Source organism: Passer domesticus, unplaced genomic scaffold (assembly GCF_036417665.1).
Source record: "Passer domesticus isolate bPasDom1 unplaced genomic scaffold, bPasDom1.hap1 HAP1_SCAFFOLD_37, whole genome shotgun sequence".
NCBI lineage: Eukaryota > Metazoa > Chordata > Aves > Passeriformes > Passeridae > Passer > Passer domesticus.
The window spans coordinates 880,916-893,228 of NW_026990149.1; the positions used below are offsets into that span (position 1 = coordinate 880,916).

General features: G+C 52.1%; 1 pseudogene; it reads right to left on the minus strand.

The window, feature by feature from the left end:
• LOC135292512 (zinc finger protein 420-like) overlaps positions 1 to 12,313 on the minus strand; it is an 89,967-nt pseudogene that overhangs the window by 28,962 nt on the left and 48,692 nt on the right.

Sequence of the window (12,313 nt, forward strand, 5' to 3'; positions counted from 1 at the left end):
GGGCTTTAGGTCTCGGTTTGACTGCAAACTTATTCTTGAGCAGAGGAGGACAGGTGATCTGCAGGGAAAGCAAAGCCATGGCCGTTCTCAGCAGAAACCTATGGCAGCATTGAGCCTCTCCTGACCACCATCTCCTGCTTGGCTTCACATGCACGTAAAGGGGCCGGTGCTGGTTTTTGTGGGACTCCTTAAAATCAGAGGGTTTTGGGAAAGGTACAAAAGGCAAGCCTCAGAGACAGCAGAACCATGATTAGAGCTAAGCAGTAGCCATAAGATTTGTCAGCAGAAAAATGATGTAAGAAGTAGAAAGTAAGTAAAGATAAATAGAACAATGGTCTGTGTCTTAATGCTTGTCTAGAATAACTCCCTAAGCTGCTGAAAAGTATATCTAGCGAGTTATTGGAAGTTCTAAGCTTAATAATGGAGCTCTGTGCATTGTGTTTTAAGGCTTACAAGCAGGTATCGTGTAGTTATGATATTTTATAAAAAATCCTTTGCTAGGATTTTTCCCATCCTGAGGAGCTGAGAGCCTCAGGAAAGAAATGTAAACAATAACTATCTGTTGCTGTGGAATGCAACAGGTGCATCTTTTATTGGTCTATGTGGATTGTTTTCAATTGATGACCAATCACAGCCATCTGTGCCAAGGCTGTGAGCAGTCACAGGATTTTTGTTATGTATTCTATTCTAGTCTTGCTCTTTGTAGCCTTCTGATTATTTTTTCTCTCTATTCTTTTAGCATAGTTTTAATGTAGTATTTTAGTATAATCTATAACATAATAAATCAACCTTCTAAGAAAAATGGAGTCAAGCCTCGTCTCCCCACACTTAAAACATTCACCACAATGTTTTGTATTGACAGTATTGTATTCAAAATAAGCAAGCATTGTTTTAACTGAAGGTACATGTGCTTACAGCAGTTGGATGGAACTACTGTCAATATGCTTTTGCTTTGTGTGATTGGTCAAAAAACTTTTAAAGTAAGTTGTAACATTAAGTTCTTTATCTGCTGCTGGGGATGGGAGTTGCTGGCATCTTCCTTTTGTCATAACCGTGTAATGAGGCTGATGCTGGAAAATAAAACGGCTAAAGACATATGCCCCAGCAGTCCCGTCCCTCCCTGATTTGTACACAGCCCCTGGCAGCCGATAGTTTTGGCTGGGGTGGAGTTCTGGGAAGCAGGCACTGCAGCAGCCCTGGGCAAAGGCAGCTCCTGCTCACAGGAGGAGCTGTGCCTGGCCTCCAGCACTCACGTGGCTGTCCTTGTCTCAAAGGGCAAGGTGTTGTTGAACTGAACCATGATCGTGTCCAGGTGGAACTGGGCGTAGGCAACAATGGCACTGAGGTACACCTCGACCTCCTGCCTGCTCTTCTCCACCACAGTGTGAGCTGGTTCTGGGGCTGTCTTGACCACCTGCAAACACAGGAGGGAGGAATCACTGAGCAGAGCCCAGAAAGTCAGGCTGAGAAGGGCAGTCTTCTGGCCTCCAAGATCAGCCTCATAGAGAGATTAGAAAGGACCATTCACTTTTACTTCCCTGGAAAGATGACAAAATTGGGACTGTTCTGCTGCAGTAGTTGTTTCTAGCCACTGATCCAAGCAGTCACTACCACAGCTGTTAATATCCCCATGGAGACTGTAGCTGCATTCCAGTCCCTTTACTTCAACCTTGCAGAGTGACTGGCTTTTTTTCTGGTCCCCTATAAATCCAGCAGGTCTCAAAATTAGGGCTTCCCTGCCAGAGCTCTGTGGATGGAGGACCCCAACACTGAAGAGTTCTAGAAAGCATCTTTTTGTTCTTGTCTTAGGAGCAAGTGCTCTCCAGATGTCATGTCTGGAGCAACAGCCACACTGCTGGGAGCTGGGGATGTGCATTTTGGAATGTGAAAGATCTCACTGGGAAAGTCTCCAGTTGCAGATGTTCTGATAGAAAAGAGGATGCTTTAGAGGCCTAAAAACGGTCCAGAAACTGGGAAAGAACTTTCAACCAAGAGGAGTGTGTTTGGCAATAATGACAATAAAAGCAAGAGTCTCTGGAGATGATCCTTCTCTGCACTCCTCCATAGAGTCATACAGTGCCTGGGTTACTCCATGATGAGATATCCCACACAATACAAAGACCACAACCAAATTCTCATGCAGACAAAACTTGGAGTTCACCAGCATATGCAGGAGAAGTGGATTTCTCTCCACTTCAAAAGAAGAGACAGAGTGCAGCAGACTTAATTCCTTGTTGGTGAAAGGGTACCAAATCAGATGAAGAGGTTTCTAACAGCATAAAATGGGATAAAATCATAAAGCATTGCCTTCCATTCAATACGGGCTGCAACACTTGTGCTTGTGGTGCAGACTGATAGTTGTGTGTGGCTAAAGGTCTCTTGTCAGAAGGCTTCCCCATCTTGTGTGAGTGTATCTGGTCACTGTGCTTCCACCTCTTTTCTGGAATGCACAGCTGGTGAACCTCACGGGTGTCCAATGTCCAGAGGACGCAGGAGCTGCTCAGCCAGCAGTGATGGTGCTATGGTGGTTCTTTTTGTAAAAGCTGGGTTGGGGTTTTTTTGCTGTTTTGCTTCTTACCTTCTTTATTTTAGGCCACCTGGCTGCCGGGTCTTTCCTGGTGGTATTCTTCCACATGACAATGGTCATTTGGTCATCCCAGTCCTGAACCTTCTTTTTTGGCAGCTCAAAGTCGATCTTGGCCACCTTACATTTCACAAGGTGCCTCCTGAAGGTGACTGGGACATCTGACATCAAGGTCACTGTGATGTCCTTGGCATAGCCATGATGGAGGTGTCCCACCTAGGGAGAATCAGGGAGTCAAGACCAAACTGGAAGTACTGCCAAGGGCAGGACTGACAGCAAAAGGGACCGATGGAGTGAACACCTGTGCCAGAAATCTGCACCTCAGAGTGGATTTACATGAAGTTGGATAGACAAAAGTATGAACAGAAGGTGCCACCTCCCATGACATGAAGCCTTTTCTGCAAGGCTAGCAGCCTTGGCCCAGCCAAGCCAGGGACTGCATCTCCTACGTGGCACTGGAATGGGCTATCAGTGGCATGTGAGGGCTCCGTGCCAGCTCCTGGGCACACCAGGGCAGGGCTTGAGTGATGGGGAAAGGCAGAGGCAGTCCATGCTCACCTTGGGGGAGAACCGGAATGGGGCCTCTGCCTCCCACTCAAAGCGCATGACCATCTCGGCGTGGCTGGTGATGGTGAAGGTCCTGCAGTAGGGCTCCCAAACGTGACAGTCCCCAAACTGAATGTGATTCACTCTGACAGCTGTTAAGGAGGAGAGCAAGGGATCTCAGCATGCAGGGAGCTCCACCTGCCCCCGTCACGTGCACAGACACCTGCATGTTCAATGCTTCCTGGCTCCAAGCCTTTCCCCCTCTGCCAGGGAGTTCCCCAGGCAGCTCCACCACTTCCAGGGAAACACCCTGACACATCCCTAAGCCAGTGATGTGCAGCACAGCACACACTGCTCTGCATGCATGGCTGCTACCCCCAAATGGCCACCAAGTCCCATGGGTGACAGCCCAGGCCTGGCTAGAGGGAAGACATATATGATCAGATATTTTCCTCTTCCTTGCTCCACCTTGGCAGTCTCTCCTCTTACCATCAATGATGTTGTCCTTCAGGCTGCCATCAGCATTCCTCTCCTCAGTGCCTTCCTCTAATCCATCGAGGGTGAATTCGCCCCGTGGCCTTCACCCACCAGTTCAATTACGGTCTTGTTAGAGTAGGTGTCCCCCACTAACACACCAATCTGCCTTTCCACACGTTGAGCCAGGGTGGGTTTGAAAATGGCATCAAACTCTGCCGATTGCCCGCGATTCAGAAGGAAGAAAGGCTTTGTGGACTTGCTCTCTGCACAGCAATGGAAATCAGAGTTAAGTGCTGCAGCTGTACTGAGGAAATATTTCCATAGGATATATGAGGAATAAGAGGTTGAAACCAGCTGCCTTCTAAGCACTGGTTCTACCCCCAGTTGTTGCAGACCCTCTTCCTATGTTCACAAGCCTGCCACTCCCAGACACAGCACCACTTAAGCAGCTTAACCTCAGGCTGATGCCCAGCCCTCATTCCATCTGCTTCCCACCAGCTCCAGCCATATGGAAAGCTGAGCCAAAGAGTGCTTTCAGCTTCTGCTGGCTATCTGAGTGCTCAAGGGCTGTGTCTGCTCAGGCTGGTACCATGCCATGTGCAGCAAATACCTCAGAGGGTCCACTGAGGTAGTGACAGTCCCCCACAACTCAACCCACCACGTCTAGCAGAACAGAAGAACTTCCTGCAACTTCCTAGGAGGAAACCCTGCAAAAAGCCCCCGAGAAAAGGCTGGGAGACAGAGGGTCCAAGGGACAAAACTGTGCCTAACATGTGGCTGCTGCTCAGAGAAGCCAAGAGCAGGGCACACGTTTTCCCTCTGTGCATGATTGCACTTCATGGGTAATGAATTTACCGTTTCCAGCTGAATCCTCTTCCACATCTCCATTGTGGAACACCTTGACAGCAGAGGCCCTGCCTTTCAAGGAGAACATTCTGTGCTCATCCTCCAGGTGTAACATAAACTGAGAAAAGGGAACACAGAGCACAATGGTACTGGTGTGAATACAGGATGGCACGAGGCCTGACACTGCAGTGCTGCTGGTCCCACATGGGAGCCCAGCACCTCTCCCACTAGAAACAGCACTTAGCCCAAAAGTTAAGTCAAACCAGCGGGGGAAAAAAGGGTGTTCAGAGGCATTGGGATAGAACTGACACAGAACCAAATGGGACAAAACGTATTTGGCAGGGCGTAATGCAACCACAATTAACTTTACTTAAAATGTACTAAAGTGGGCTGAAATACAATCTAATGGAACTGGGAAATCACACATGTCCATGAGAACAAAAGGTGACCTGAGAGACAGGAGGGAAAATAATCCACCACCTTTCTGGTGTTCAACTTAAAGAAGAAAGACTGGACAGAAAATTTCCAAGAACTCCTTTCTTACAGAACAGACATCAGTCACTTGTTTCAAAAGAATTTCTGACACCTCCTCACAGGTTTGCCATGTTTTTTGGGACCCTTCCCTTGTGCCACAAGCACTTGCTCCCAAACCAGACCATCCCTTGAGCAGGTCCTCCTCACCTTGACAGGTATGATGCCATCGTTACGGATGACCAGGGGCAGCATCTCTGAATCCCCCAGCCGGAGCCTCTTGAAGCGCAGCACGGCATTTCCCCTCTTGCTGCGAGCGCTTGGGCACACGACTGTCACCCGTGGCTCATGCCCCTTCCCGCTGATGGTGAAGGTCAGGCTTTGGGGTTTAATTCCCACAGAGCTGCAGGAGAGGCACGGAAACAATTTCAGCTGGCACTAACCCATTTCTCAGTGGGCAAGCAAAGCTGCAAGGGCCACCCACAGTCTTTTCCCTGCCTGCTGTTCCTGTACCCCACAACACAGCCCCCCACCAGCCTCTTCCCAATCCACTCAGGGCCATTCACAAGACAAATCTGCTCCAAAGAGCCAAAGCCTTCCACAATAACAGTTACAAATAACTTCACTTAATTGAGTCATGCAGTACAGCAGGGAAATAACAAGGCACCTGATGAGATATGGCAAATCCCCATGCTGCAGTGAGATGAGACTTATACAACAAGAAAATGCACAGCATGAAATCAGTCCAAAAGCAAGAAGGCAAAAAGAAATTGTTGTTCTCAAGAAAGGTCTTTTCCAAAAACAGTAAAATTACAATCGCTTATTAGCAGTTAGTCTTCTCTTGGTTCAGCCACTAAATGGTTGAGGAAGGGAAGCTCAAAGCCCCAGTCCACAGGTCCCAGGGCAGAGGAACTGGGCTCCTCTTTTATACCAGCTCCAATCACTCCCATAAAAGAGCTTAATGAATGCCAGCGAGTCACAGAGGATCACCTAATTTTACAGAAACAAAAGAGGAAAATGTGCCTGCTGACCGCTGGCACAGAAACTGCTTCATCTAAGCCTTTGCCGTTGGAAACCCCCAGCTCAGCTGAAGCACATCTCAGTAACTTACAGCTGGCTACCTAGTATTTCCCTCTCTTCACAGTTCCTCACACAGGCTAAACCATCAGCCTCATGCTTCTGCTCTAAGAGTTCTTAGAGCCTCCCAGATCATCTCATGCCAAGTACTCTGCCTAAGGCTACTGAAAGCATTAGAGCTAACAAGAGGTCTGTGCCTTCCCAGTGGAGAGGCAGCTACCAGAGAGTATTTCACAGGCTCACTTACCTTTTGGGATGACAAGGGAAGCCTTGAAAGTGCAGTTGTAGTTCTGCTCCTCTGGTGGGATGAAGGTCACCGTAGCAATGGCACAGGATGAACCGGGAACAGACATCTTGACTGGATGTAACTTGAAAATGTTGTTGATAGGGCTTTTTGCCTTGGGGGAACCCAGAGAGCAGTGTTAGGAGGAAACACCTTTCAACATGACGTGGTTTTATTCATAAATGCATTACTGAGAGCAGTCCCAGACAGTGTGTCTCCTTCCTGCTTCCCTGGGCAGGCTCCCTCCCGGGGAATGCTGACCTTGTGCTAAAGCAGTGTATGCTTTGAGGGCTGGCAGCTGCACCCACCTATATGGGAGGTGGGCACTGCACAGAAAACCCTGCAAATAACCTAGAGCTGGCCTTCAAAGAGAAGGAAAAGCCAGGGAGCCTGAGGAAATGCTCTGCTTTGAGCCCTGGCATGTCAGTTCATAACAGCCCCTCTCTGCGTGTGCTTCCAAGAGAGGTTCAGAAGGACTCACTTCTCCCATCAAAGACCCAGCGGTTTGAGCCAAAACCTTGCCCCAGACATGCAGAATTCAACACAACTGCTCCCTGGCTCTGCTGCTCTCCCCTGCAGTTTGACCTGCACTGAGCTAGCCTAATCTGGGCCACAGGCAGCAATGCATCTGGAGAACAAAACAGGCTCTCACACGGCCCTTAGAGGGCAGCCACCACCTTGGCTTCCTGTTCTTACCTCTCCAGGCAGGGGTTCGATGGAGAGCACCACATCGCATGGCAGACAGCTTGCGTTGTAAATATTGAAATGAGCTTCAGCCTCTTGCCCAACCTGAGCCTTGCTGAAGATGAATCTGTTCTCATCTGTGACAAACAGGCTGGCGCATTCCACCGACTGCAGCTTGTGCTCGAGGTCGGTGCTGCTGCAGATCGGGTACTCCTCGAAGATTAATGTGACATCCTCGACGAGTGCTGTGGACACACCAGAGGGATGAGCAGGGAGAAGCCTCCCTGATGGATTTATCTGGACTCTGCTGGCCTCTCAGAAGGCTTGATAAGCCCTTTCTGCCTGGGTGACTGCTAAACCCAGTGTTGGGTAGGGGAGCTGGCTGGGAGGATGGAGCTCAGTCAGCCTCAGTCTTAGAGAGCATTGCTTTCCTTTTATCCTTCCTTCCATGTTGGAACCCAGGGCATCTCTCTGGATGCCCTGGATGTCTCACAGCCCTGGCAGGGGCTCGGACACCCTGGCAGGAAGCCAAAGACACCTGGAAATTCGATCTTAATTCATGGAGCAAATTGCCAACCTTATATGAAGAATTACAGGCACAAAAGTTTAAGTAGCATAGTAGTAGCAATCACAGGGTGAAGGGAAAAATTTTAGAGCACTGTACAGGGGGGTTTTGAATCTTGTACATGGGGGTCAGGGGTTCTAAGATGGAGGGATTTGGGCGTGCCCTGTCCTTCTTCTTTCTTCTCCTTGGCATCCATGTTCAGGATGATGTTGGCATGTGTGGATTGGTTCATGGTGAAGGTGCACTTGCTAACAAGGATGACAAGTACTGGAAATAGAAGGTAAATATCTTCTACGTAGTTGTCACTATAAAAGAGACAACCGCCCCGTGGGCGGGAGAGAGTGCCCTTGGCTGTCTTGCTGATCAGACCTCGGCTGGACAGACAGAAAAACTTTGTAGATAAGAAACAATAAACACAACCGAAGACCGAAAAAGCAAGAGTCCAGACTCCTTCTTCAAAGCGCGGCCTGCCCAGAACCACCTTTTCCTGTGTTGGGGCAGAGACAAGTAACGGCCGACCCCAACAGACCCTTATGGCCCCTCATGGCCCCTCACAGCCCCTCATGGCTCCCTCACAGTTCTCCATGGCCCCTCATGGCCCTTCTTCGTCTCTCACAGCCCCTCACAGTTCCCCATGACCCCTCAGAGCCCTCACAGCTTCTCACAGCTCATGGCCCCTCATGGACCCTCAAAGTCCCTTATGGCCCCTCACAGCCCCTCATGGCCCTTCACGACCCCTCACAGCCCTTCATGACCCCTCACAGCCCCTCACAGCCACTCATGACCCCTCAGAGAAGAGGAGCACGAGGCTGGTGAGGGGCTTGGAACACAAGCCATATGAGGAACGACTGAGGGAGCTGGGATTGTTTAGCCTGGAGAAAAGGAGACTCAGAGGTGACCTTACCACTCTCTTCAACTTCCTGAAGGGTGGCTGTGGTGAGCTGGGGGTCGGTCTCTTTCTCCGGGCAACAACAGATAGAACAAGAGGACACAGTCTCAAGCTGCACCAAGGGAGATACAGGCTAGACTTAAGGAGGAAGTTTTTCACAGAAAGAGTGGTCAAATACTGGAGTCATCTGTCCAGGGAGGTGGTGGAGTCACTATCCCTGGATGTGTTTTAAAAAAGACTGGATGTGGCACTTGGTGCCATGATCTAGTTGAGGTGTTAGAACATGGGTTGGACTCGATGATCTTAAAGGTCTCTTCCAACCTAGAGATTCTGTGATTCTGTGATTCACAACCTCTCATGACCCCTCACAGTCCCTCACAGCCCTTCATGGCCCCTCATAACCCCTCACAGCCCCAGGCACGGGGGTGCCCCCAAAGGAGAAGGGGTCGCGTCCTGCTTGTCTTCTTTAATTTCAGTCCCTTCCCAGCGACCAGTAAAGAAAGGCTGAAATGGAGCCTTTCCCCAGCGTTTCCCTCAGGGTTAATTGCGGGCTGAAGCTGTGTGCTGGCGCTGGCCCGAGCACCAACATCCCTGCAGCCGCCAGGCCTTTGCTGTCCCCCCGTGTCCGTCGCTGTCCCCGAGTCCCGCCCGGCTCTGGCAGCAGCAGCAGCCGCAGTGCAGCGGGCGCCGGCCCGGCCCAGCCGGGGCTCCCGGGCAGGAGCAGCAGCAGCGCCGGCCCCTTCCCGCCTGCTCCTGCCTCGGCTCCCAAGGGCTTTTCCAGCTGATCCTGGAGTAGAGCAACCAGCACCCACACACAGCCCTGACTCCTCAGGGCCTGCCTGTGCTGCCCAGACCCAGCCCTCAGAGGAGGAAAAGATCACGTTCCAGAGCTGTTTTCAGCACTGTTTTACTCACCCTGAGCTGACAGCAGGAGGCTGCTGCTGCTGCCTTTGCCTTGGGAATTGGAGATCATGGCTGCTCTTGACCCTCTTCTGTTTGCCACCTGAATTTTATCAGTACAACTGCACTTGCCTCTTTCAATCACTGCTACCAACTGTGCTTTTGTGATGGTGAACCCCGTGTTTTTGTCACAGGCATCATGATTAGCAGAGATTGAAATGCTCACAAGTCTTTAAGCACTAAGTCGAGGGGAATTAAAGCCTCACCGAGCACTCAAACACAGCCCTGTTGCTGGTGCTGTTGAAATAGAATCAACTTACAGAGACCATCACAGACATTGCCTCTGGAGTGGCAAATCAAATGAAAAAATTGACCAGGAGAAAGAAGAAACAGAACTTGACTGGCTTCATTGCTTCCTTGGAGCAGCAGAAAATGGAGATGCTCAGAGGTATTTCCAGCTGCTGCTGATCCCAGTTGGAGGCCAGCCCTCTGCAGAGTCCCAGCAGGAACTGAGCCCAGCCCAGGGAGTTCCCAGAGTGTCCTGGAGATTCTTTCTCTGCATTCAGTCAGGCTTGCATTCCCCAGCAAGTCCCCAACAAAACCTCCTGTTTTCTTGGGTTAGAACAGGCACCATGAAAAACTCCCCAATGGCACAACTCCCCAGCCCACAAGGAAAAGAAAGGACAAGTTGTCAAGTAATCCAAACATTTCTCTTGCTTTGCTGCACTTACGGTATGGAAAGCCAAGAGAAGCTGCAGTTGGAGGCACATCTTGTGACAGAAGCTCAACCTTGTTCTCCAGGAAAGAAGGTTCTTGAAAAGAGCAGACAGGACTGTGGAGAAGATTCCTGGAAAAGTGAAACAGCTTTCCAGAAGTGAAATGAAAATGGAAAGGCACAATGTGAGATCTTTTCCTCTATTTATTTCTATGCTCCCCTTTTCTATGTTGCACTACTTCTCCATGCCATGAATTCCAAATGCATCTCACCTCTCTGATCGATGGCTTAGCGAGTTTTAGACACTCTAAAATACCAAAAGCTACACACAGTTTGCCTCGCCCTGGTTTTGCTGGAAAGCTATGCCAGAGCCATAAGTGCAGTGCTTGGGTCAGAAACAAATCCTGCAGGCAGGGAATGTGCCCTGCCAGTGTTGAGCCTCAGCAGGGACAATGCACAGCAGTGACCGAGGGTTTTTCCTGTGCCCCGTGCAGGAGTCAGGACTCTGGATCTGGGCTCAACACAGCGAAGTTCCCGTGTTTGGACAGATTCAGGGGCTGCCCCGGGGTGCGGGGCCAAGCGTGGAATGGACACACGGACAAATGGCCCCAGGTCTTGCAGCAGCGAGTCTACGGCCCTTGCCATGTCTCTCTTGTTCCTCCTCTCCCTCTGCCAATGTCCCGCACTCTGTCTCGGTGCCCCGCAGCCACTCCCGGTGTGCCTGCCCCGGCCCGTCCCTCTCCCCGTGCTGGGCAGGGCCATGTCCCCAGCCCATCCCCGGCCCCAGGCATCCCGCCGCGGTCTCGCCTCACCCCGGCTCTCGCCGTCCTGGCTGTGGTGCTGCTGGGCGGGCATCAGTGCCTGGGGCCGGGGCGGCATCGCCTCACTTTGGCTGCGCCTGGCCTGAGCCCGGCCCTGGCCCCCATGTGGGCTCCAGTCCTGTTCCCGGCCCCAGCTCCTCCTGGGGCCTGCGGAGGACACACGTGGCGCGGCTGCTCCCGCCGCCTCTGCTGCGGCTTCCCCGGGCCGAGCTCCGCCGTTCGGCACCGCTGCTACGGGGGCCCGGGGTGGGTGGGGACGGCCGGCCTGGGGTGGTCAGGGGCCGTTGCTGGCCCTGGGCCGAGTGCTGACAGCCGCATCCCGCCCACAGGGAAGGCGCAGGAGGCCCTGCAGGAGCAGTAATGGCTAGGTTTGCTGCTGGGACCCAGCGGCTTCGGCAGCATCTGCTCGGGAACACAGGTCTTGGGCGGCGCCCCGGTGAGCGGAGGGGCTGGCAGCGGGCAGAGGAGGAGGAGGAGGAAAAGGCCGGGGTGCGGTGGGGCGGGCAGCGAGCTCAGCCTGCTGCTGCCCCTTGCCTGCAGGTGGCCATCAATGCATGCCGTGGGATGGCATCCGGCACTGGGGCGAGCTGGTGAGTGAGCAGGGCCAGCGGCACAAGCCGGGCCGTGCCGGGCGGCGAGGAGCCGGGGCCCAGCACCGTGGAGCTACCGGGAGCCCTGCAGGGAGAGCAGGCGTGGGCTGAGTGGGGCGTGCAGAGCATCCCGGGCTGGCTGAGGGGTCCCAGAGCCCTGGCACGGCCTCAGCCCCACTGACAGCATCGTGCTCCTCCCGCAGCCCGACGGCACCAGCACGCCCCTGGAGATCGTGCTGCTGGCCAAGGTGTCCTGTGGCTGTGCTGGTGTCATTCAGCTCCTGGAGTGGCTTGAGCTCCCCGACAGCTTCTTGCTGGTGCTGGAGCGTCCGGAGCGGTGCCAGGAGCTCTCGGATTTCCTGGCGGAGCGGAGGTTCCTGCCGGAGGAGGAGGCGCAGGGCTGTTCTGCCAGGTGCTGGAGGCCGTGCGGCACTGCACCAGCTGCGGGGTCCTGCACAGGGACATCAAGCCTGAGAACATCCTGCTCAACCTGGCCAGCGGGCAGCTGAAACTGATTGACTTTGGCCGTGGCACCTTCCTCCAAGACACAGCCTACACCCAGTTTGCAGGTGAGCCCTGCCAGGGGATGGCCGCAACTCCCTAAAAACACCTCCCGATGTGAAATATAAAGCTGTGTTTTGTGTCAGGTACATACAGGCAATGTGTATATCTGTGATTGTGATATGTGTGGAAACTGACCGTGGGACAGTTATGAAGACAATTCTAATAAATCACTGAGGAAGTAAAGCATGGAAGAAGGCCTTTGAACCTATCCTTTGTTTGCAATTAACCTTTATAAGTCTTAAGTTGATTTAGGAGCATTCGAATTAAAGCTTTAAGGATGTTGCTGTTTGACAGGAACTTT